Genomic DNA, 22747 nt, shown 5'->3' on the forward strand with positions numbered 1-22747 from the left:
AGCATGATCCTGGAAATGGAGGTGACAGCTCCATGAATGCGTGGAACAAAACTATTTCTTCCATGACCACCTATGTGGGACATGACTCACGAAAGACACTGATACAGCCGTGCCTCATGAGGCGAGACTCCTCCTTTCAATGGATGAAGACAAGAAAACGGCTGTCATACGCTCTCACCAAATTTCAGCTTATGCACATTCCAACCACACATTTGTCTAGGGTCCAATAAGGACTGGTGTCAGGGTACACAAAGTGTAGGGATTATTGGAAACAAGAAAGTAAATGCTCAAAAGCAACAGGCACTCAAGAGGCAATTCTGAATTCAAAAAAACAAATGACAAAGATATTCAAGACATACATAAAATAACAATAATAAATGGGCTATGGGGTAAATCACTCAGGAGCTGCACACAGTAAGGCTGAAGCTCGGTAAATTCCTGAACCACAATCGTTGTTCCAGATACTGAATGCTGCTAGCCAGATGTAGGATATACATGCAAATGCAGAATTTGTGACCTGTTACCTACATTGATAGCATAGAAGGCAACATAAAGGCAATACTCATGGTGGAGAAGAAACATCACCAACAAGGTTGTCGCGTTGCCATGAATTCTGGTGATCGCACACGGACGGTGATAATAGCAAGGGTGTAGAACTACATACACAGCCACAGTAGACAAAGGACTGGAGAGGACCAGTGCTTACAAGTAAATGGATCACACCGGATGGAAGCTAAGGCAGCATGAATAGGAAGGTAGGACACTGGAAACTGGAACTAAGGAAGAGGGAAGAGGAAAGCAGGGACTGGGAAAAGGTAACTACTGAAGTCAAGACACAAAATAGCACAAGCATGTAAAACTTAGACAAGCAGTAGCTTAGGAAACAGTATACTCTGCAAATAAGGACTAGCAATAGCTCAGGAATCATGAACTTTTGAAATAAAGTGTCAGCTAAACAGGAATACCGCTTATATGAGCAACTCGGGACTGAAGAAATCATAGGATTTAAATAGTACCCTAATGATCACGTGCCTCAGGTCTCATCAAGATAGCACTTGCGAGCCACATGTGTGCCAGTTTCTCCACCCATTCTTAGCTTGCAAGATTGGAGACGAAATAGTGAGCAAAGATTTCCAAGACTTATAGGCTTTGGCCAGCAAAGCATACAGTCTGCCACAAACCCCAGCATGGACCTGAAATGTGAATTCTAGCCAGAAAGTTTTCCAGGAAGCTCTAAATGAGTGTACACCAGAAGGTCAAGGTATCTGATAAATGTAGCATTTGTAATAAAAGGCATGCTGGCTTAAGCATGCTGGCTATCACTAAACTCAACTTGGATCCGAAATAAGAGGGAATTTTAGACTATTATCCATAAGTCTGGAAGTCAGAATATGAATACAGCGGATGGTCAGGAAGCTTACTTAAACAATGGAAAATCCCACAAGTGTGCTACCTAGGGGGTGGCATGAGAGTGACTTGACATCAGTGCTGCTAGAAAGGCTGGATAAATTGGTGGGGAGAGTAAGTCCTGCTTTTTCCTCAGTCCAGTCCTTTCTCTTTGAACATTGTAAAACAATCAGGATTAGAGCAGGTGAATTGTGCATGTGCCTTGTAACCTGCAGCATGGCAAGGGGCACCAAGTGCCATGAGCGGTTTGGCTACATATCAACCCACCTAATTTAGATGGTCGGACATACAGACGTTTTTCAAAGGCTGTTTCTGCCATGGAAAACTTGGCAGGAAACTTCCATGGGGGGGGGGGGGGGGGGGGAGAGCATTATTTTTTCGTTTTCTAAAAGAACATCCCACTTTGGGATTTTCTTTTTGAAAAAATAAAAATTAGAAGTCAAACTTATAATGCGCGGACAGGAACCATTGTACTGTCACCCATCGAGTACACAGTGATATAGTTCCCTTTAAGAGAATTTTGATGTCAGGCATTTTCTAAAAAGAAAAGGAGAGTCTACTGGTTAACGCTAGTAAATTATAACTGCCCTGAAGTGACCTTACAATCCCCTCCTACTCAGACAGGGAGAGGAGATGACATCATATTACTTTGCATTTTTTAACAGAACACAGGTGTCTGCTCCTCCTGATGCTATAGATTTCTGTGCATGCAACCACTATATTCTGCCACTAGTGAAAAGGACAAACGTGTGAGCGCCAGCAAAAGAAATGAAAGGTAGAGTCAGTAACCAGCTGCATAATCTCTAATATAAGATTCACTCAACCAAATGGTACTCATTTTATCAATGTGAGAAGTCGAAAAGGCTAACATGACTCGGCTGGATTTACTTATGGTTGGTTCTTGGGTGACCTCCAAAAAAATGTTATAGTTTACAGTGTAAAATACAGAGTTGTTTTAGTTAATCATCCAAGTTGCCTAGAAAGGTGAAACTCGACTTGCCACATTTATTACTTCTTTGAAAACAAAAGGGGAAATTACAACGCTTGCATTTAAAAAGATCATATCTAGAATCGAGGTGCAATTGAAGTGATAGACATGGAAACGACTCAGCAACTAACCCTCGCCAGACTACCTTGCTACCACTGGTTGAGGCTTGCCAATTCTCCCTTTCCATTGGATTTAGAATAGGTGGATCATTCCAACTATAGGCACAGCCAAGGGATGCTGCTAATGATTTTTGACTGAATAACTTAGGGGGTCATTACCAAGAAAGTGTGATAATTATCGCAAAGCGCGCTTAGCGCTGTTTTTTTTATTGCCGGCTATCGCTGGATTTCATCGTGGAGATAACACGTTATTATCATCGCTTATCTCCAAGGCGATAGAAAATCCTGCGATAGCGGCAAAACCCAGCAATAGCGCGAGAAAACCAGCGATAAATTCTGCACGCTAATGAAAAGCTTGCTAATAGGCAGGTCAGGACTTAACCTTACAATCCACCCCCCCATTGACTAGAATGGTTAAGTCAGGTTTTTAGCAGCTGTTAGATTCCAACGATATTCGCGGTAAGCGCACATTTTTTTATCGCTTCGTGTGAAGCTGTGTTAGCAACTGTTTTAAGTCGGGAACGCCTACTTTGCATGTCATTGGCGATATACAACGCCACCATGCAAAGCGGCACCAAAACGGTCACTTTCGCCATAAAGCTGTCGCTAACAGCTGTTAGCGACAGCTTGCTAATAGGGCGATAGAAATATCGCTGCTTTAGCGGCAAAAAAGTGCAGCTAAAGCGGCGATAAGGCCCTTGCCCCTTAGTTTGTACCACAAATAAACATAAAAACCTGGCTTACGTAGTTTCTTGTTTCCTTTCTAACCGTCAACATTTGGGGCCATACTACCAAGAACGGGCGATAACATTATCGCCGATTGAGCGGCAGCAAACTGCTGCTAAAGCGGCGATAAGGGGCTTGATAATATGCCCTAGAGTATTCCAATAGAAGCCCAGGTTCTGGTGGGAAGGACATCAAACCTGGGCTTCTATTGGAATTCTCAAGGGCATATTATCAAGCCTGTTATGGCCGCCTTAGCGGCAGTGTTCTGCCGCTAAAGCAGCGATAATGTTACGCCCGTTCTTGATAATATGGCACATGGTGTGGAGCAAAAGTACAAACTAAAAAGAAAACGAAAATGAAAGTAACGCCCCTTTGCAATAAGGACATGTAGTATTTTCGAGCTGCAGGTGAAAGTGGCCTGCTGCTACATTAACAGGCCTTTCTTGAAGCGACTGATGGCGCAACCTTTAAAGCTGTGTGCTCAGACATCAGCTGTAAAGCACTTTTGCTCAGATTAAAGAACACCCTAACCGCGTTCAAAGTAAAACTCGAGGTAGAAACCTACCTTTAAAAAACATAAAATAAAATAAGAACAGGAGCCGAAAATGAAATTAAAATGACCTTTGAACCGTAAGGAAGGCGTGTGCCCCTGCCCCCCTTTAAATACGAATTTTCCTTTTAGCCTCTATAGTTGCCCTTGTTTGCCCCGAAGTAATCTGTTCGTTTTGTTAAAGTTTCCGTTTTAACCAAAAATAAATGAGAAAGCAAAGGCCCTTTATGTCCATTTTTCAGCCGACATGAGCTCGGATTCACATGTCCCATCATTCTTGGTACTCTTGGCTGAAAACAGGACTGGCTAAAAGTCAGCAAGCATTATTACATGGAGCCTATTGATAGCTTTGTAAAGGGTACTCCTCCTTAATGCTTTCCAAAACCTTTTCGAAATATCTCGTCCTTACAGCACTTGTAATTTGAGGCTACTGAAAGCACACAAACCAAGACAGAAGAGGAAAAAAGGCAAGAGATGCGCCCAAGCCGAAGGTCGCAATCTCCAAATTCAAGTCAGTGTCTGGGGCAAGTGCTTGGTACCTGTTAGTGCTGAGTGTGGAGACCTCCACCACTGCCTGCGCCCTCTCCAAGGCAGCCTATTCCACAAAAGGGTGAGGGAGAGACCCAGAGTATGGAGTTTAGCCTTGAGCTCCCTAAAAGTACTGCGCCGCTTCCGGGCCACTGTGGTGTAGTCCAGGTAGGCTGTAATGTTGTTCCCATTGAGGGTCAAAGGCTCCTTAGCCCTGAACACCTGCAATAACAGGTCTCTGTCCCAAACATTAAGCAAGCGTGCAATAATCACTCATAATAACTGGAACCTCCTGAGGCTCAGCCGGGAGTAGTCTTTTGCGCTCGTTCTTTCACCTTTTAAACTTGTGTAGAATTCATTTTTAAAAGCACTCACCGGCTTGCAGGCACCCGAGTCGATTGGTGCAGGCACCCCCACAACAGCGGATTCGCGCTGAAGAGGGAGAATCCCTGACTAACTTTCGCCGCCATCACCCACGCCCAGCCTCGGGACACGCCCACTTGAGGCCACGCCCATCGCAACAACCACAAATAGCGCGCTGAATACTAGCGTCGCACATAATAACTGGAACCTCCTGAGGCTCAGCCGGGAGTAGTCTTTTGCGCTCGTTCTTTCACCTTTTAAACTTGTGTAGAATTAATTTTTAAAAGCACTCACCGGCTTGCAGGCACCGAGTCGATTGGTGCAGGCACCCCCACAACAGCGGATTCGCGCTGAAGAGGGAGAATCCCTGACTAACTTTCGCCGCCATCACCCACGCCCAGCCTCGGGACACGCCCACTTGAGGCCACGCCCATCGCAACAACCACAAATAGCGCGCTGAATACTAGCGTCGCACATAATAACTGGAACCTCCTGAGGCTCAGCCGGGAGTAGTCTTTTGCGCTCGTTCTTTCACCTTTTAAACTTGTGTAGAATTAATTTTTAAAAGCACTCACCGGCTTGCAGGCACCGAGTCGATTGGTGCAGGCACCCCCACAACAGCGGATTCGCGCTGAAGAGGGAGAATCCCTGACTAACTTTCGCCGCCATCACCCACGCCCAGCCTCAGGACACGCCCACTTGAGGCCACGCCCATCGCAACAACCACAAATAGCGCGCTGAATACTAGCGTCGCTCATAATAACTGGAACCTCCTGAGGCTCAGCCGGGAGTAGTCTTTTGCGCTCGTTCTTTCACCTTTTAAACTTGTGTAGAATTCATTTTTAAAAGCACTCACCGGCTTGCAGGCACCCGAGTCGATTGGTGCAGGCACCCCCACAACAGCGGATTCGCGCTGAAGAGGGAGAATCCCTGACTAACTTTCGCCGCCATCACCCACGCCCAGCCTCGGGACACGCCCACTTGAGGCCACGCCCATCGCAACAACCACAAATAGCGCGCTGAATACTAGCGTCGCACATAATAACTGGAACCTCCTGAGGCTCAGCCGGGAGTAGTCTTTTGCGCTCGTTCTTTCACCTTTTAAACTTGTGTAGAATTCATTTTTAAAAGCACTCACCGGCTTGCAGGCACCCGAGTCGATTGGTGCAGGCACCCCCACAACAGCGGATTCGCGCTGAAGAGGGAAAATCCCTGACTAACTTTCGCCGCCATCACCCACGCCCAGCCTCGGAACACGCCCACTTGAGGCCACGCCCATCGCAACAACCACAAATAGCGCGCTGAATACTAGCGTCGCACATAATAACTGGAACCTCCTGAGGCTCAGCCGGGAGTAGTCTTTTGCGCTCGTTCTTTCACCTTTTAAACTTGTGTAGAATTCATTTTTAAAAGCACTCACCGGCTTGCAGGCACCCGAGTCGATTGGTGCAGGCACCCCCACAACAGTGGATTCGCGCTGAAGAGGGAGAATCCCTGACTAACTTCCGCCGCCATCACCCACGCCCAGCCTCGGGACACGCCCACTTGAGGCCACGCCCATCGCACCCTTTCCCAGCCCTATAAACATGTGTACCTACCGGAAGCGCAGCGGACGAGCGCAGCGGGCGCGACGAAAGCGCGCCGAAGGCGCGCATAAGGCAAGCTCGTCTGCGCTCGTCCGCGCCGAATCCGGGCCCAGGGCCATACGCCCTACACCGCAGCTACAAGAGCCCAGGTATTACAGTGCTGAAACCCTTCATACTCTTAGACCCTCTGCTACGACCTGCCTACTGCATCGCTATCACGCCGAATGCATTCCACAAACCTGTCCACAATGCCAATCATCTCTCAAACCAAAGATGGCCAAAGAACCGACACACGACTACCGTATGTTTATGCTAAATTGCAGATCCCTGCCGAAACACAGAGTGGAAATTGCCCTACTTTTAGAAGAACGAATGCCGGACATAGTATTCCTGACGGAAACATGGCTCACCATAGACTCCGACCCTGCCCTAGTAACCGCCCTCCCTCCAGGCTTCCAAATCACTCGGCAGGACCGACCTGAGGGGAGAGGAGGAGGTCTAGCAATTATTTATAAAGAACAGTTTCACTGCCGGGTTACTTCTGAAACCATTCCTGATTGCGAGAGCCTTGCCTTCAGTCTCGAACTTTCCCCCAATAATTGCTTCTCAGGTACACTTATCTACCGTCCTCCAGGCCCCATAAAGCAATTCCACAATCTTCTCCCTTCGATTGTGGCGGAACGCTTCAGTACCACTTCTAATTTCACTCTGCTAGGTGATCTCAACCTTCATTTTGACTCTGCACTGGACCATACAGTTACTACGCTCGTGGAAGACTTAGCTGCTCTACAATTAACCCAACATGTCAAAACTCCAACTCACGTTAAGGGCCACCTGCTGGACCCAGTGTTCAGCAATTGTGCTGACCTGGTAGCTGGCCCACCAAGTCTGCTCCCATGGACGGACCACTTATTGGTCCCTTTCACTTGGACCACACCTAAGCCCCCTCCAACTGGACCCACTACAAGATTCACCAGAGCCTGGTCTCGTCTTTCAGTCGATGAATGGTCCGTCAAACTCGCTAGTAACCAACCCCTCTATAACGAGGACCCTAGTCTAGCCAACCAGGCCTACGAAGACTGGATCACACAAACTCTGGAAGACACCCTCCCTAAAAGTAAAACCTCACTGAAACGTTCCCACAAAACTGCCCCCTGGTACACAGAGGCTCTCAGAGAAAAGAAACGCCACTGCCGGAAAATCGAAAGACGATGGCGTTTAGACTACTCTCCAGAAAATAAAAGTAGCTATAGAGAGTCAATCAATGATTATAAAGCTGAAGTTAAAGCTGCTCAGGCTATATACTTCTCAAACAGAATTATCCTAGCAAAATCAAAACCAAAAGAAATTTTTCAAATTGTGAAAAAACTTACCAAACCCCCACCTAGCCTGTATGAAACAAAATCCACTACTACACTGCAATAACGTAGCTGAGTTTTTCCACCTAAAAATTAGCAAAATCTACTCATCCTTCCTCCCCATATCTATCACTCCTGCAGTCCAGATCAATACTACCATGGCAACCCTCCCCCTTCAGCCTTCACCGACTCTGGACCACTTCCCCCTCCTTGATCTTGCAACCCTTGAGTCCGTGGCTCGGAAAGTAAAATCCGGTTCCCCTGACGATCCAGCCCCGCCAGACATCATAATGTCAGCATCCCAGATCACGCTGCCAACCATTAGGGATGTCCTGAATGTATCCATCACCTCCGGCATTGTCCCTCCTGTCTGGAAACGGGCCAAGGTCCGAGCACTGTTAAAGAAACCCAATCTGGACTCCTTAGATTTCAGCAACTACCTGCCCATCTCCCTGCTCCCATGGATGAGTAAAATCCTGGAAAGATTTATCAATCTCCAACTGGTGAACTTCATAGAAAACCACCAACTGTTAGATCCTACCCAAATGGGCTTCAGACCCAAACACGGAACCGAGTCCGCCCTCCTTATGGTCACTGAGGAATCCAGAAAGATCCTGGATCAAGGAGGATCAGTGGCAGTGATCCTCCTTGACCTCAGCGCGACATTCGACACGGTCAGCCATGACACCTTGCTGTACTGCCTGTCTAGCGTCGGAATCAAGGACCAAGCCTGGCTTTGGTTCAAATCCTTCTTGGAGGACAGATCCTTTCGAGTATTCGATGGCGAGTCTGTATCCAATAGTAGACCACTAAGGTGTGGAGTCCCTCAGGGATCCTCTTTAAGCCCCGCACTTTTCAACATCTATATGAGGCCATTGGCTGAGGTTGTCCGTCCTTTTGGGATTAAGATTATTTCCTACGCAGACGACACCCAGCTGGTGGTCTCATTGGCGCAGGAGACCAACACGTCAATATCAGGCGGACTTGGAAAGTGCCTAGAGGAAGTAAAGAACTGGATGTCTTCATCATCCCTTAAACTAAATGGGGACAAAATGGAGCTGATGCTCCTGGGCCCCTCCAACCCCAGCTTCTTCAACTCCTTGTGGCCACCCTGTCTAGGCACCCCTCCAGCACCCAAAGATAACATCAAGAGCCTTGGGGTATGGCTTGACAGTACCCTCTCTTTCAACACTCAGGCCACAAAACTCTCAGCCACCTGTTTCGGTCTCCTCAGAACACTAAAAAAAATCTTCCCTCTTCTACCCATGGAGGCAAAGCAGGTGGCTATCCATGGCCTAATTCAGTCTCGCCTAGACTTTAACAACGTGCTCTACCTTGGCGCCCCAGATTACACCTTACGCAGACTCCAGATAGTGCAGAACTGCGCGGCTCGCTCGCTGCTTGAACTTCCTCGCAGGCAATCAGTGAGAGCCGGCCTGGTCAGCCTTCATTGGCTGCCAGTACGTCAAAGAATCCTCTTCAAGGCCATGTGCATTGCCCATCAGGCCTTCTGGGACACAGGCCCTGTGATTACTTGTGACTTAGTCACCCACTACCAACCCAACAGAAATCTTCGCTCAAGCCAGACTTTTATGGCTAAGGCCCCTAGAATAAAAAAGACGAGGACTGGCGGCAGGACGTTCTCCTACAATGCCTCCAAGACCTGGAACACTCTTCCCCTACATCTTAGAGCCAACTCCAACCTCTCTTCATTCCGCAAGCAGTTAAAGACTTTCCTATTCAACTCTCCCCATTAATCCCCTGCTAATCACTCTACGAGGTCTCCTCTGTTATTCTCCAGCGCTTGGACGCCCCTGGGCAGCAATTCGCGTTCTACAAATTTACTTTCAATTTCAATTTCAATTTACTTTCAATAATCAGGCACAGGGGGGCTCCCAGTGGCAGGGGGCAGGCCAATACTGTGCACCCTCTCAACAGAAAAGAATTTCAGGACTCAAGTAGCCAGAACCGTGCTTGTTAGCCAGTCTTCTAGGTAGAGTTTAGGTTTTGGGCCCTCAGATCCCTCAATAAAACCTATGAGGCGGTCATTGTTGCGGTGGGAGCATCCCTCTGCATCTTCATCTCTCGCTTTAAGTGTCCGCACCTCCGCATGCAGGGCTTTCAACTGACATTATATGGTCACAACCGAAGGCTTGTATGAGGCAAGAGGATTCCGCCCATCAGTGGTGGCCCGCCCAGGGCGGCACGAGTTTTGGAGGCGGTGGCCTCCCCCCCGCTGAGAAAATCGCCAGCACCCCCCACTCTTACACACACCCGCGGGGCGGCAAACCAGGGTCCACGGGCGGCCATAGGTCTAGCTACGCCACTGTGCCATGTCTACATGTTCCACCAGCTTAGGATGGTCCTCCCGCAGTAGGCCAATTTCAACTTGAATAGCTTCCAGCTGGGCCTCCATTGCAGCCTTGGAGTCCTGTATGGCCTGCAGACGTTTGTCAAACATGCTAGTGTGTTTCTCAAGCGTGTCTTCCAGGTGTTTAACCGGGTCCTCATGGGACAGAGTAGCCCTCAGCATGACCATAATGGACTTCTGGGGCGGGGGCTTAGATACCTTAGGGCGAACCATGTCAGTCGTGACCAGTGAGGCATGCACCATTTGCTCTCTGGTGTGGTGTGAAGACAGGTATATGAGATATTGTCTCCAAGCACCCGCAATAGTTCATCAGGAGGGGCAGCGGTTAAGGTGCAATTTGCAAGGCGCCCTGAGCACCAGTGAGAAGGTGGGAATCACCATAGGGTTCTCTCACTATCCATTCCACACCAATCTCAGTTTTCCCCCCATCAACAGCACCACAGGGGCACTGCGCTGCCACAGCGCTCCAGAGTGGGCACCAGGCAAAAATCTTTATGTGGCATGTGCTGGATACTTAGAGGTCTCCGGCACCTTCACTTGGGCCCCCAAATGATCCAGGGCACATGGGCACCCAATACAGGTTTGCCAGATGCCGCGGCTCACCCCAGAGCACCTCCTGAAGCACCAGGCCCTCACTGCCCTGGGACCCCCACCAAGAGCCCCACTCTCGGGCACGCTCGCAGTTCTCAGGAGGGGTTGCGCGCATTGTGTGGAATAGAGGTTGACTCCTCAGGCACTCCCTCTTGCCTCTATGGGGGCCCCCCGCAATCTAAGAGAGAAGCAGCAACGCAGTCAGCAGATGTTGCACCATCGAGAAGACCTCATCCTCCTCGTCACAGCAGCAGCATTAGGGGCCCAGGACATGAAAGCTCGCTCTCCTTAGAGCATCACCCACAGCCTCAGCTTCTGTTTAGGGCAGGGGGCTCCCAAGGAGCGTGCCTATGGTCTGTCTTGTGACCACAGTCCCCACGGCCGCCGTACTCTGGGTCAATCCCTCAGGATATGCCATTGCCTATGACCACCTCCATCCACGCTGCGAAGGCTTTGCCTACTGCAGACCCCCGGTCGATGTCTTTTCTTGCAGTGGCAGCCCCGGCAGACTAACCCACCACCAGTTCAGGACAGGAAGCCCCTCAAGGGCACACCAACAGTCCCCTGTATGGGCAGCCACCTGACACACCAAGGATCACTGCGATACGGCCCTCGGTCAGTGCTGGGGCCTGCAGCCGCTGAGCTCGCCTCCCATGCCACCCAGGCCACAGTCCCCACTCTATATTAGCTGGTGGTCTCAGCTCCCCCAGCAGTCATGGTGGGCCCCACAGGATCCCCCGGCATAGAGGGCGAGCCGGGCAGCCACAGAAGGCAAAAGCTGTGAGACGGGTGTAGGATAAAATACGCTGGGCCTGACGAGTAGCAGAGCCTCAGTACGAAGCGTCCTTGCACGGTGCCATCTTGACCACCTACACCCTTTACTCCATCATATAGCAGAACTGTTGACTGCAGAGAGTGAAGGTACCAGAGCAAACTAGGTGATGAGGGGTCTGGACACATACTAAATTGTGCTTTCAGAGAAACCTTTGACGCTCATCTGAGTTTTCCATAAAATGTTGATTAAAGACTTTCCAGAAGTGTCTATGTGGCTAACAAGATAAAAGTGGTGCTATATAAATCCCTGTTGCCAATAGCCTACTGTCCTAGTGAGGTTATCCAGATTTGTCTGACATTGCTGCTGTCCAATAAGTCTCTTCAGCTCATTTAAAAGCTGGATATCTTGTCATTTGAAGAACTGAATGAGAGATGTAGTAGACAATGCATACGTTTTAAAGAAAATACTAACCGTTCTAACTTTTTCATGAATAATACCATATTTACATTTTACTACTCATCCCCTAGCTGATGGGGTGGGAAAGATGCTTTCGATATTTGGACCTAAGTGTTGAGGCTTTGTACATGTTTGTCAATTGTCTATAAATTCTGTCAACAAACTGAAAACTCACTCATACTTTTTTAAGATTTAACTTTTGTCCTGACTAACTAACAAAATGCGGTTACTTTTTAACACATCTGTATCACAAGCGATGGCGTTACTCAACTTTACAGTAATCTCTGTGGATTGGAGGAATATTTGCATTACCTAATGCTCCTGGATATCATCCATGGTATTTCAAATAAATGGCATATAGCCATGTAGAAGAGTCAATTAATAGTACTTAGAAAAGAAGTACTAACTCGACTCTCTATTAAAAAAAGTAAATTGTTTTTGAAGGATAGCATGCTCCAGCTGTTCCTTTTTCAGTTTCTGCTCTAAAAAACCAGGTAGACAGAGATAAAACATCACCTCTAAGGTAATTTATATTTGCCATCGGACATAATGCCTCACCAACTTGTGTGACAACATGTGAAAATGTCATTCTACTAAACAATACAATGGATTAAAAGTAGGCCTCTGGTTATAATAATATATTGGCCTTCCTGTAATGTATCCCCTGCAATTGTGCGACTCCTGGGTGTATGCATGGAAAATGTTTGTGAAGTAGGATGAGTGCACAACTACTCAAGCTGCTGAGATCTGTCTTAGATTCCTTGTGTTGCAGTTCATATAGGTAGAACCTTGCCTGGCAGTTCAGGCTGGACTGTTTCCATTGGAGCATGGTCAAGACTGATTTGTATATGGCTGGGTCCAAACTGAGGTGGCGCGGTATGCAAAATAATGATGGACTGGGATGCGGCCGAGAAATTACTAGTAGCTGAGATTAATTCAAGCATCCCATCTTCACTTTCTGTATACTTCAGTTTGTCACTCTAAGTGGGACGGGTATACCCAGATGTGGGTCCAGTTTGCACTGTGTCAATGTAACTAATCTAGACCTTGCTGATGAGCTCTAGTTAGGGTGAAACTGGTCCTAGATTGCCTGTGTTGCAGTTCACATAGGACCTGGACTGGCATTTCAGGCTGGACTGTTTCCATTGGAGCAATTACCAGTGGCTGAGATTAATTCAAGCATTCCATCCATCACTTTTATATACCTCAATATATTAATATTGCACAAGAGACTGTATTTCACACTCAAAACTAACCCAATTTAAAAACTACTTGCAGATATGATTGGACATGTCACACATCATAGCACAGATACCAAGAATGTGACAGACGTTGATCAAAGGCAGGAGTGGAGAGCTTAAGGAATTTGAATTCTATTTATCATAAGAATTGACTAAGAGAAATCCAGAAGAGACCTATGAATGCTTAGGCAAGGACTTTGGACAGCTCCCAGTAATTTTGAAGATGTGGTGTTAGATTCATGAACCATTATGATGATGTTATGGAAAACGCTTTGGAAATAAGGACCTAGTAGCATATTTTTATGTGATTCACAGTTTTTTTTAAAGAACATTTTGATGGGCAATAGAAGATATTTAAAGAGGGTCCAACTATAGCAACAGATTGGGAAATAAGCAGTCACTGATTGTGCAGGGAGGAGAATGCTGGAGACACAGAATCGTCATCGTCAATCCGCCATCGTTAGAGAGCATGGGCTCAGCATCGTTTCCTACACAGATGACACTCAGCCCATGCTCTCACTCACGAAGAATCCCGACGACACAAGACTCTGCTTCCAGGAGGGAATGAAGAACGTGGAAACCTGGATGAAGGACAGTTGCCTCAAGCTTAACTCGGAGAAGACCGAGGTCCTCATCCTCGGACCCTGCAACTCAGCCTGGGACAACTTCTGGTGGCCCTCCACCCTCGGGAACCCACCCACTCCTACAGACCACGCACGCAACCTCTGCATCATCCTCGACTCTTCCCTCTCCATGAACCGCCAGGTCAACGCCGTTGCTTCCACTAGCTTCAATTGCCTGCGCATCCTTCGCAAGACCTTCAAATGGATCCCCCCTGACTGCAGAAAGACCGTCACCCATGCGCTCATAACCAGAAGACTGGACTACGGCATCCCTATACACTGGAATCAACAGATCTCTCCTTCACAGACTCCAGACCATCCAGAATGCCACCGCTAGACTCGTCCTCAGGACTCCACGCCCAAAAACCCAAAACTCAACACCTACGAAATCTTCACTGGCTCCCTGTCGAGAAGAGGGTCACCTTCAAGCTCCTAACCCACGCCTACAAATCCCTAAACAACATCGGACCCAAATACCTCAACGAGAGACTATTCTTCCACGTACCCAAGAGGAACATCCGCTCCTCTGGCCTCGCCCTGGCAGAGGTCACCCGGATCCGCAAGAACAGAACAGGCGGGAGAGCTTTCTCCCACATCGCAGCCAAGACCTGGAAACGAGCTCCCCATGAACATCAGACGCTCCCCAACCCTGCACACTTTCAGGAAGGACCTCAAGACCTGGTTCTTCGACTGATCCGGAGCTCCCCCCACGCCTCCAGCGCCTTGAGACCCTCACAGGTGAGTAGTGCGCTTTACAAACCCATGGTTGATTGATTGATTGATTGACAGAATCCTAAACAAACACCAGGAGCAGAGACTGCAGATTTTCTATATGGAATCAACATACAGGAGGTCCAAATGAAGACAGGGTAGGGATAAATGGCAGGCCAGGTAGATTTGTAAAGATACAATTTTTTATTGGTCAAGTCATGTTGATAGTCCATCCCTTTCCAACTGGTGCAGTGCATTCATGTGGTCCTAAAAAGATAGGGAGATGAAGTTTTAGCATTAACGTAAAAGATTCTGGAATCTCTGGCAGAGCGGCAAAAGTTGTGGACCTTAGAAATCACATTAGATTGTAGTTCTAGTGACCTAAAACATCTGTTGGGGGCAGATCTCAAATATTATTTGGGGATAATATGTGGGGATGTTGAAAGACGATTCTTTTAAAGGGTGCTAATATGGATAATTGTGATGGCAGTGAAGAACGACATGCCAGCAGTCAACTGGACTGGAACAGAAAATATGTATTGGTCTCTGTATCTTGTCTTGGAACATCATACTGAAGTGGAAGCTTCCAGTTTTGTTTTGGAGAGGTTTATATTATATTGTATGAATGGCCATTGTCAACTGTGTTATAGTTTTTGAAGTGGTGCTAGCAGGAATTGGTTGTTTCTCATGTTAGCTGGAATATAAAGGAGTCTGGTGTGCAGTGTATTCTTATTGTTGTGTGACCACAAATATTTTCTGAGGGCTAGAGATGAAGTATATGAATATGGCCTTGTTTTAGATGGTTAATTCTGTTTCCTATTGCATCCTGTGATTATTCTGTTGTATGTCATCATACTTCCCAATAAGCCTGTTCTTTTGGCAAAAGGACACTTTTTAACTCACCCTTTTCCAATGCTAGGGCAAAGTTACTGACATACACTAGCTTCTCAAAAACAGATTAACTATGTAGCAGTTTGTGAATGTCAGTAAAATATTGAAACAGTTTTGTTTTTTGGGTTCTTGTAAAATGGAACACTGATCTATTAATTTCAAAGGTAAAAGCATGATTTCTAGGGTGTCTACAAGATGTACTTTAATAGCATGTCTTTGATTGCCTAATTCCCACCTTCATAAAGATTATCTTGGACTGTTTTCACCGTTCAGAGTATTTTGTCTTTGCAAAACTGGGATTTTAATCGTTCTCTAATTTTTCAACTTGAAATGTTATGAATCAAAATTGGGCTTATTGGGGCTCTATAGAATGACTGCTTTGCCTGCATTCCCCTTTGTATTATGTCCAGTTGAGGAATTATATATAATGAACTGAAAACGCCAATTAGAAATCAAGTTGTGGTTCCAGTTCAAAAGGGTAAAACCCCTCAAATTCGCCAGCTATGTCCACTTCAACGAATATCACCTGCCATGTTTTAATATTGCTAGCCCACATCTTTTTTTCCCTGTGTCATTGGCAAATGGTTGATTTGAGCATGGTGGATGATGTTCACAGTGATCAGGCAAATTTCAATGGTTTTATGTGTTTGAGCCAAAACTCTAACTCAGTTTTTAACTGTAGTTTTTCATGAATTTCAGGGTATTGTTTGTAAAAATCACTTTGCTCCCAACCCCGTCTGAACATGGCCTTTGGATATAGCAGGGGTTACTCCCAGAGTCTAGCCTGCAGCCAGGTCCTGTGTCCAACCTGCCACTAGCAACCCCACATTGCGTGGCTTTTAGAGGTACCGAATATAGGTTTACTGCAGGGTCTTGACCAGGCCTGGCACCCAACCTAGTTGTGCACGGTGTTGTTGCCTGCAGAGTGTGGCCTGCTTACAGTATGACAGCTTTGGAGTGGATAGCATTAACTTGGGTATGTTTGTTTGTAACCTATACCTGGTGCCCCCTTGTGTCTGGACAAAGCTATGCCTCTCTAATTAGCTTTATTGAGAGTGAAGCACTTGTCTCATAAGTTACTTTTACATATCAAAGTTGGCTTGAATCGGCATGGCTAGCTAGCTTAGCCATTGCCTTAAGACTTAGTTGGAAAAAGGCTTTGTCACTTTTCAAGCTCGGTGTGGATAGCACTGTGCTCATCCTATGCTTAAATCGTCTGATAGATAAACAGACATTTAAAGTAGATGTCAATACTGATACTGCACATCAAGAAGAGCAGTTTCCATTCTTGATTTGTATATTTTATGCAAGACTCTAAGCTTGTGAGTATTTGGTTGGTCTATCTATCTATCTATCTATCTATCTATCTATCTATCTATCTATCTATCTATCTATCTATCTATCTATCTATCTATCTATCTATCTATCTATCTATCTATCTATCTATCTATCTATCTATCTATCTATCTATCTATCTATCTATCTATCTATCTATCTATCTATCTATCTATCTGTCTGTCTATCTATCTATCTATCTATCTATCTATCTATCTATCTATCTATCTATCTATCTTTCTGTCTATCTATTTATCTATCTACAGATATACTCCCATATAAAAAAATACTGCTTCATTCTGAGTGTATAATGTTTGCCAGTTGAAAAGCAAATCCTTCATATTCAAGAGGATTCTCTTTAATTTCATAAATCTGGAGTCTGATGTCTTTTGTGTCAGTGAATAGATGTTATAGATGTGATATTATGAGTTGTTGTGGTTGATGACACACATAGGGTAATTTATGACATATTGAAACGTTTTACAAGAATTGTAACCCTACACTGTGGTCCTATCTCAGGTCCATATCTCTACATTGCTGACTCCAGTAGGCTGCAAAATATAGCTTTCATGCTCTAATTCATGGGGCAAAGCAATATTCTGTCAATGATTTTCATTCTATTTCATGGGGCAAAGCAATATTCTGTCAATGATTTTCCTTCTATTGAGGTATCCTCGGTTATTGCTGGTGCTAATTTCTCTATTTTTTACTGCAGGATAATGGCATCTCTTCTACTCAGACCATTGTAGCAGCTTTGAGGAACTAATTCTTCACAGCCTATGGTCTAAGACACAACCAGCAGCAGCGAAACAACATGGCTGTTTTCTTCTTGGCATTCCACATCCTCATCATTGCTGCCTGAGATTCCTCTCAATGACTCTGAGCCGAACAGTTTGATGGAATGGGACAACCATTAATTGTAAGTATGAACATTAAGATATGATCTTTAATTTTTACAATAGATTTAGCAATATGCATATTTTTGGAATGCAACCCATGGTACATCTTGAAAGTCTGGGGGCAAATGTTCATGTTAGATGCACTTTGACAGAGGAAGTTGTTGAATCTATAAAGACATATGCATACTCCTTAAATTTTTGATGCCCTTCTTTGGTTTCTTTACTTTTGACACTGATAACCTTCTTCTTAGTGGCACACTATTGGCATATTTTAATCAACGTTAGCAGTTTTGGAAATGCTGGTGGAAGAAGATTTGTGTTTTGGGGATAAAGGAGAAGGGCTGTAATGAGAAGCAAAGAAGGCACATGAAGGATTATCTTATGGTGAAATTAGGCAATGGCGTATCACGAGCAGGATAAGGAGTTAATAATTGTTATATTAGGACTGTAGGGGTAGAGCTGGATGAAATGAAATCCACTGAAATAGTGGGGAGGGAAACAATACAGCAGAATGTGGAGAAGAGAAAAGGTTTATGATGAGCTAGGTGAGGAACTTTAGATTGAGTAAAGTATAAATATACTAGGTGGGGAAAGTAGGAAATTATGCTGGCAAATAAATCAAATCATAGTTCTATTTTTCAAATAGTGTATTTGAAATACACACAAAGAAGATAGTTATTAATGTTGGAATTATATTTACTGAAGAACTGTAATTTTCCTTCCTGTTGGTCGCTTGCAAATTGGTTTACGCAAAAAAATACATACAGGTTGAGATGCCAGATGGAAATTGATCATGTAGGAATACAAATTGAAGGTGATATATTGTGATACAATACAGTTCAGTTCATTATTGGGCTATCCCCCACCCAGACCTTCTCAGGAATGCTTATATACCGGCCACCAGGACCCTGCAATGCGTTCCTAGAGTCTTTCCCCGATCTGATAGCAGATATCACCACTAGTAAGAGTGCAGTGACTATACTAGGCGATTTCAATATTCACCTAGTTGAACCTAATAACTCAGCCACAATCAGACTAACCCAAGACATGGAAGCCATGCAACTCATACGGCATGTTCAATCGGCCACACATGAAAAAGGGCATACAATAGACGCAATCTTCTCTAATGATTCTAATCTAAAGACAGCCACACCCATACCAGTCCATGATCAGACCACTTCCTTATTCATTTCAGCCTGGCAAAAATACAAACACAAAATATAGGAATTAACATCCCGAAGCCAGGTAAGAAGTGGCCTAGAATCATACCAGATAGCATGATCAAATCCCTAGAAGGGAATATCCCGATCCTGTTAGGGGATGTAGAAGACGCAGAAGTGCGGTGGGCCAAATGGCTCAACAAAGCTACAGAAAAATGGGGGTAGAAAGAGAGGACAGGGACCAGACAATCACAGAGAAAAGCAGCATGGTTTAACAGCCATCTTGCATCTTTGAAAAAAACATGCAAAACATTTTAAAGGAACTGGCGGAAAGCATATGACCCAATCATCAAGGGCCAATACAAGAAAGCAGTCTGACTTTACTACAATGTAATTAAATTAGCCCAAACCAGGCATTTCCAGGAAAAAATAAACTCTGTCACCCATTCCTCTAGAGAACTCTTCAAGGTGGTCAGATCCCTCACGTCCGTAGAACAAGACGCATCTCCACAATCTTTATCAAAAGAGAGATGTAACGTACTTGCAGTCTTCTTCAAAAATAAAGTAGAAAATATCTACAACTCCATGCAAGGAAATAAAGACAACACAGAACTACTCATGGGAATCATGGACCCCTCGGGTAAGGTTGCAGGACCAGCACTAACGCACTTTCCGGTGCTAAGTAAGGAAAACATAAGCCTGATCCTTCAAAAAATTAAATCAGGTTCCACCCAAGATCCAGTTCCCCCACACATCATATTACTCTGACCAGCACCACAGATTTGTTAACACTATCCCTCACCCAAGGAAGAGTTCCAAAAACTTGGAAGAATGCTATAGTCCGACCCCTACTAAAAAAACCTCACCTAGACCCAACAGACTAAGGGAATAACCATCCCATCTCACTCCTACCGATTCTAGGAAAAATTGCAAATAAACATGTCAACCAGGCACTGTCCCAATTCCTAGAGGAGAACAAGGTTCTACACAAGACCCAAATGGGGTTTAGACCACTGAACAGCAGCGAGTCAGCCTTGCTGTTGGTCACGGAGGAACTCAAGTGGATCGTTGACCATGGAGGTTTTGCTACAATCCTGCTGCTCGACCTTTGTGCAGCCTTTTATACAGTGGACCACAAGATACTGATTCACGGCTGCAGAAAACAGGGATCTGGGATAGCGCCCTAAGTTGGATCGTGTCATTTCTAAAAGACAGATCTTTCCAGGTAACTGAATGTGGACATTAGTCAGATGTTCTAGAGATTGAATGCTGAGTACCACAGGCCTCCGCCCTTAGTCCCACTCTATTCAATCTCTTCATGCAACCTCTGGCCGAGATTGTCCAGGAAATCAGGCTATCAATCGTATCCTATGCCGATGATACCCAACTGGTAGTCTCATTGGCAGAAGGTCCTAAATCAAATTACACCCAAGTTGTTCCTTGTATGGAAAAAGTTGCAAACTGGATGACCAGCTGTAGGTTGAAACTGAATGGTGACAAAAAGGAACTCATGTTCCCAGGAAAAATTCACCACCACGAGCCACCATTAATTGGGCAAAAGGACTGAGATGTCCCCCCAGCCACAAACATTCCATAAAGAACCTGGGAATGTGGCTGGATCACAACCTCTCCATGGAGACACAAGCGAGGAAATTGGCTGCCACTTGCTGTGGAATACTACTTATGCTCTGTAAAATCCTAGGCCTTATTCCCGAGGAGACCCGGAGAATAATGAAACAGTTCTGGTGGTATCACGACTGGACTACGGGAACTCCCTTTACTTGAGATCACCCAAATACGTGGTGAACAGACTACAACTGGTACAAAACGCAGCAGCAAGCTACTTTGAAATATACCCGCACATAAATCAGCGAAAGGTGCACTGAGACTACTTCACTTGCTGCTGATCCAGGACAGGGTAAAATTTAAATTGCTATGTATAGCACACAAAGCCATGAACGACAAGGGTCCAGCCCCTCTCAGAGCACTCATCACACCATATGTGCCCGAAAGAGCCCTAAGATCCTCTACAGATTGTCTAATTAGGACCACAAGGATAAGGAGATCTAGATGGGGAGGAAGATCCTTCTAGCACTTAGTACCAAAGCTATAGAATTCCATGCCCAAAGACCTAAAAATGCTTACAGATGAAATAGGTTTCAAGAAAAAAAACTGAAGACATGGCTGTTCCCTGGATAATGCTCTGATCCTTCTGTTATCATCCTATCCTCAGCGCTGGGAAGCCCCTGGGCAGCTATGCGCTTTACAAAACCCTAAACATAAACATATACATGCAAAATAAAAGTTATATTCTGGTCTCATTTATCAAAGCCATATGACATAATTCTCACAGAGGACAATTGGTCTCCGATTTTTGGAAGGGATGCACCTTGAGGTGAGTAGGTGATAAGGCAAGCATTTTACACCTTGGTGCCTGAGGAACTCAGGGAAAAACTATGCATGTGAATGGTTGTTGAAACAGTCTCCTGCATTGTGTAAAATCCAAAATGTTGTGGGACAAAGAATCTGTTTCACATGTGAGTCCTTTGAGGATTGATCCTGAGATACAGGCGCAATATTCTTTGAAGTAAGAAGCTGTGATATAAAAGCTATTCTAGATCAGCTACAAAATCAAGGTATATCCACCATGCGTAGTCTCTTTTTCTGGTGTTAAACCCTCATTATTCATAAAGAGTAATCTTAGAGTATAGAAATGAAAATGCACAAACACCCACATGTTGTACAAAATTCTCACAGTCCTGGTTTATTGAAATCTAGTCAGAAAAATAATTCAAAGCCATATTAGGCATTTCTAATGAAATCTATAGTTAGACTAAATCACCTGAATCCTAGTATCTCATTGTTTTCAGGCCCCGTATACACAATTGCAACTGGGATATAAGAATAGCATAGGAGTATTTGCAGCAAGAATTATGGAGATCAAACAAGATTCCGAGGCACTATCATATATTGACAACATATATGTTATAGACAATGACTTGACTAAATACTTGGCTAGGGTGGACAGGATAGTGACTCTTTTGGCCCGGCATCGGTATAAAATCAATTTTAAGAAAGATAAACATGCATGTCTTAATGTGATTTTCTAGGAGATGAACTATCTAGTGAGGGTTAAGGTTTGAAACCTGATTTCTTGCAGAACTGTTCTAGCTAACAATCTCCGAATACTTTAAGGAATTTACATAATTGGGTTTCTAAACTTCAGCAGAGCATCCTTGCAACATTATGCTGAGCTATTTATGCCCTTATATGAATTAATTACTCCAATGTTTCTGAATAACATTGGACAAAAGCAAACACAACTATCTTACATGGATAGCAAGAAGACATGTTAGAGATGATGTATTTAGAGACAAGCAAAAAGACAAACCTAGTTGTTAGTATTGTTCCCAGTACTTCAGGCTACACATATTTGGTGTATAATAATGAGAGACAGACTACTCCCATAGCATACAGATCACATCTGTGCTCCTCTACTGAGGAATGCTTTACTCCTATTAAGAGTATTCTAGCTGCAGTACAAACAGCTGTGCTCATGGAATGCCCTTTGGTGCAGGGGAAACAAACCATTAAAGTTTCTCTCAAACCTATGTTAGAAGCAGTAACAAATGTCAATATTCCTGATGCATGCATCCTATGCCTATATTGGGTGCAGTTAGCCACTTCTATGAATGCCACTGATGTAAAATTTGAATATGATCCTACACTTTGCACACAGAAATGTGTGCTCTACACAGACAATATCCCCAAAACTCCAAATGTTTTACCCATACATGAGTACAAAAGTGTGCTCTACATGGAAGGCTCTGCCGAGCTTCTGGTTGGCGTTAAACAGAAATGCTTTACGGCTTGTGGTGTAGTGCAATGAATTTTCAAGAATGGCAACCTCAAGGCGCAATGCACAAACACTAAACCTTTGGGTGACTCTGATGTCTAACTTGCAAAAATACATGCTCTGTTACTTGCGCTTAAAAAAGCTGATCATCCTGTTTTTATACTTATTGTGTTGGACTCAGTGTTCTGTGTCGAAGGACATGATGTAGATTTA

General features: G+C 44.9%; 1 long non-coding RNA gene across 1 annotated transcript in view; it reads left to right on the forward strand.

Moving 5' to 3' along the window:
* The window catches only part of LOC146789273 (uncharacterized), a 473794-nt gene that overhangs the window by 305712 nt on the left and 145335 nt on the right, over positions 1-22747 (forward strand). Inside the window, exon 2 of the long non-coding RNA XR_014970043.1 lies at positions 17335-17538. This is a non-coding gene — a long non-coding RNA (uncharacterized LOC146789273). The remainder of the gene's footprint in view (positions 1-17334; positions 17539-22747) is intronic.

The sequence above is a fragment of the Triturus cristatus genome, chromosome 10 (assembly GCF_964204655.1).
Source record: "Triturus cristatus chromosome 10, aTriCri1.1, whole genome shotgun sequence".
Classification (NCBI taxonomy): domain Eukaryota; kingdom Metazoa; phylum Chordata; class Amphibia; order Caudata; family Salamandridae; genus Triturus; species Triturus cristatus.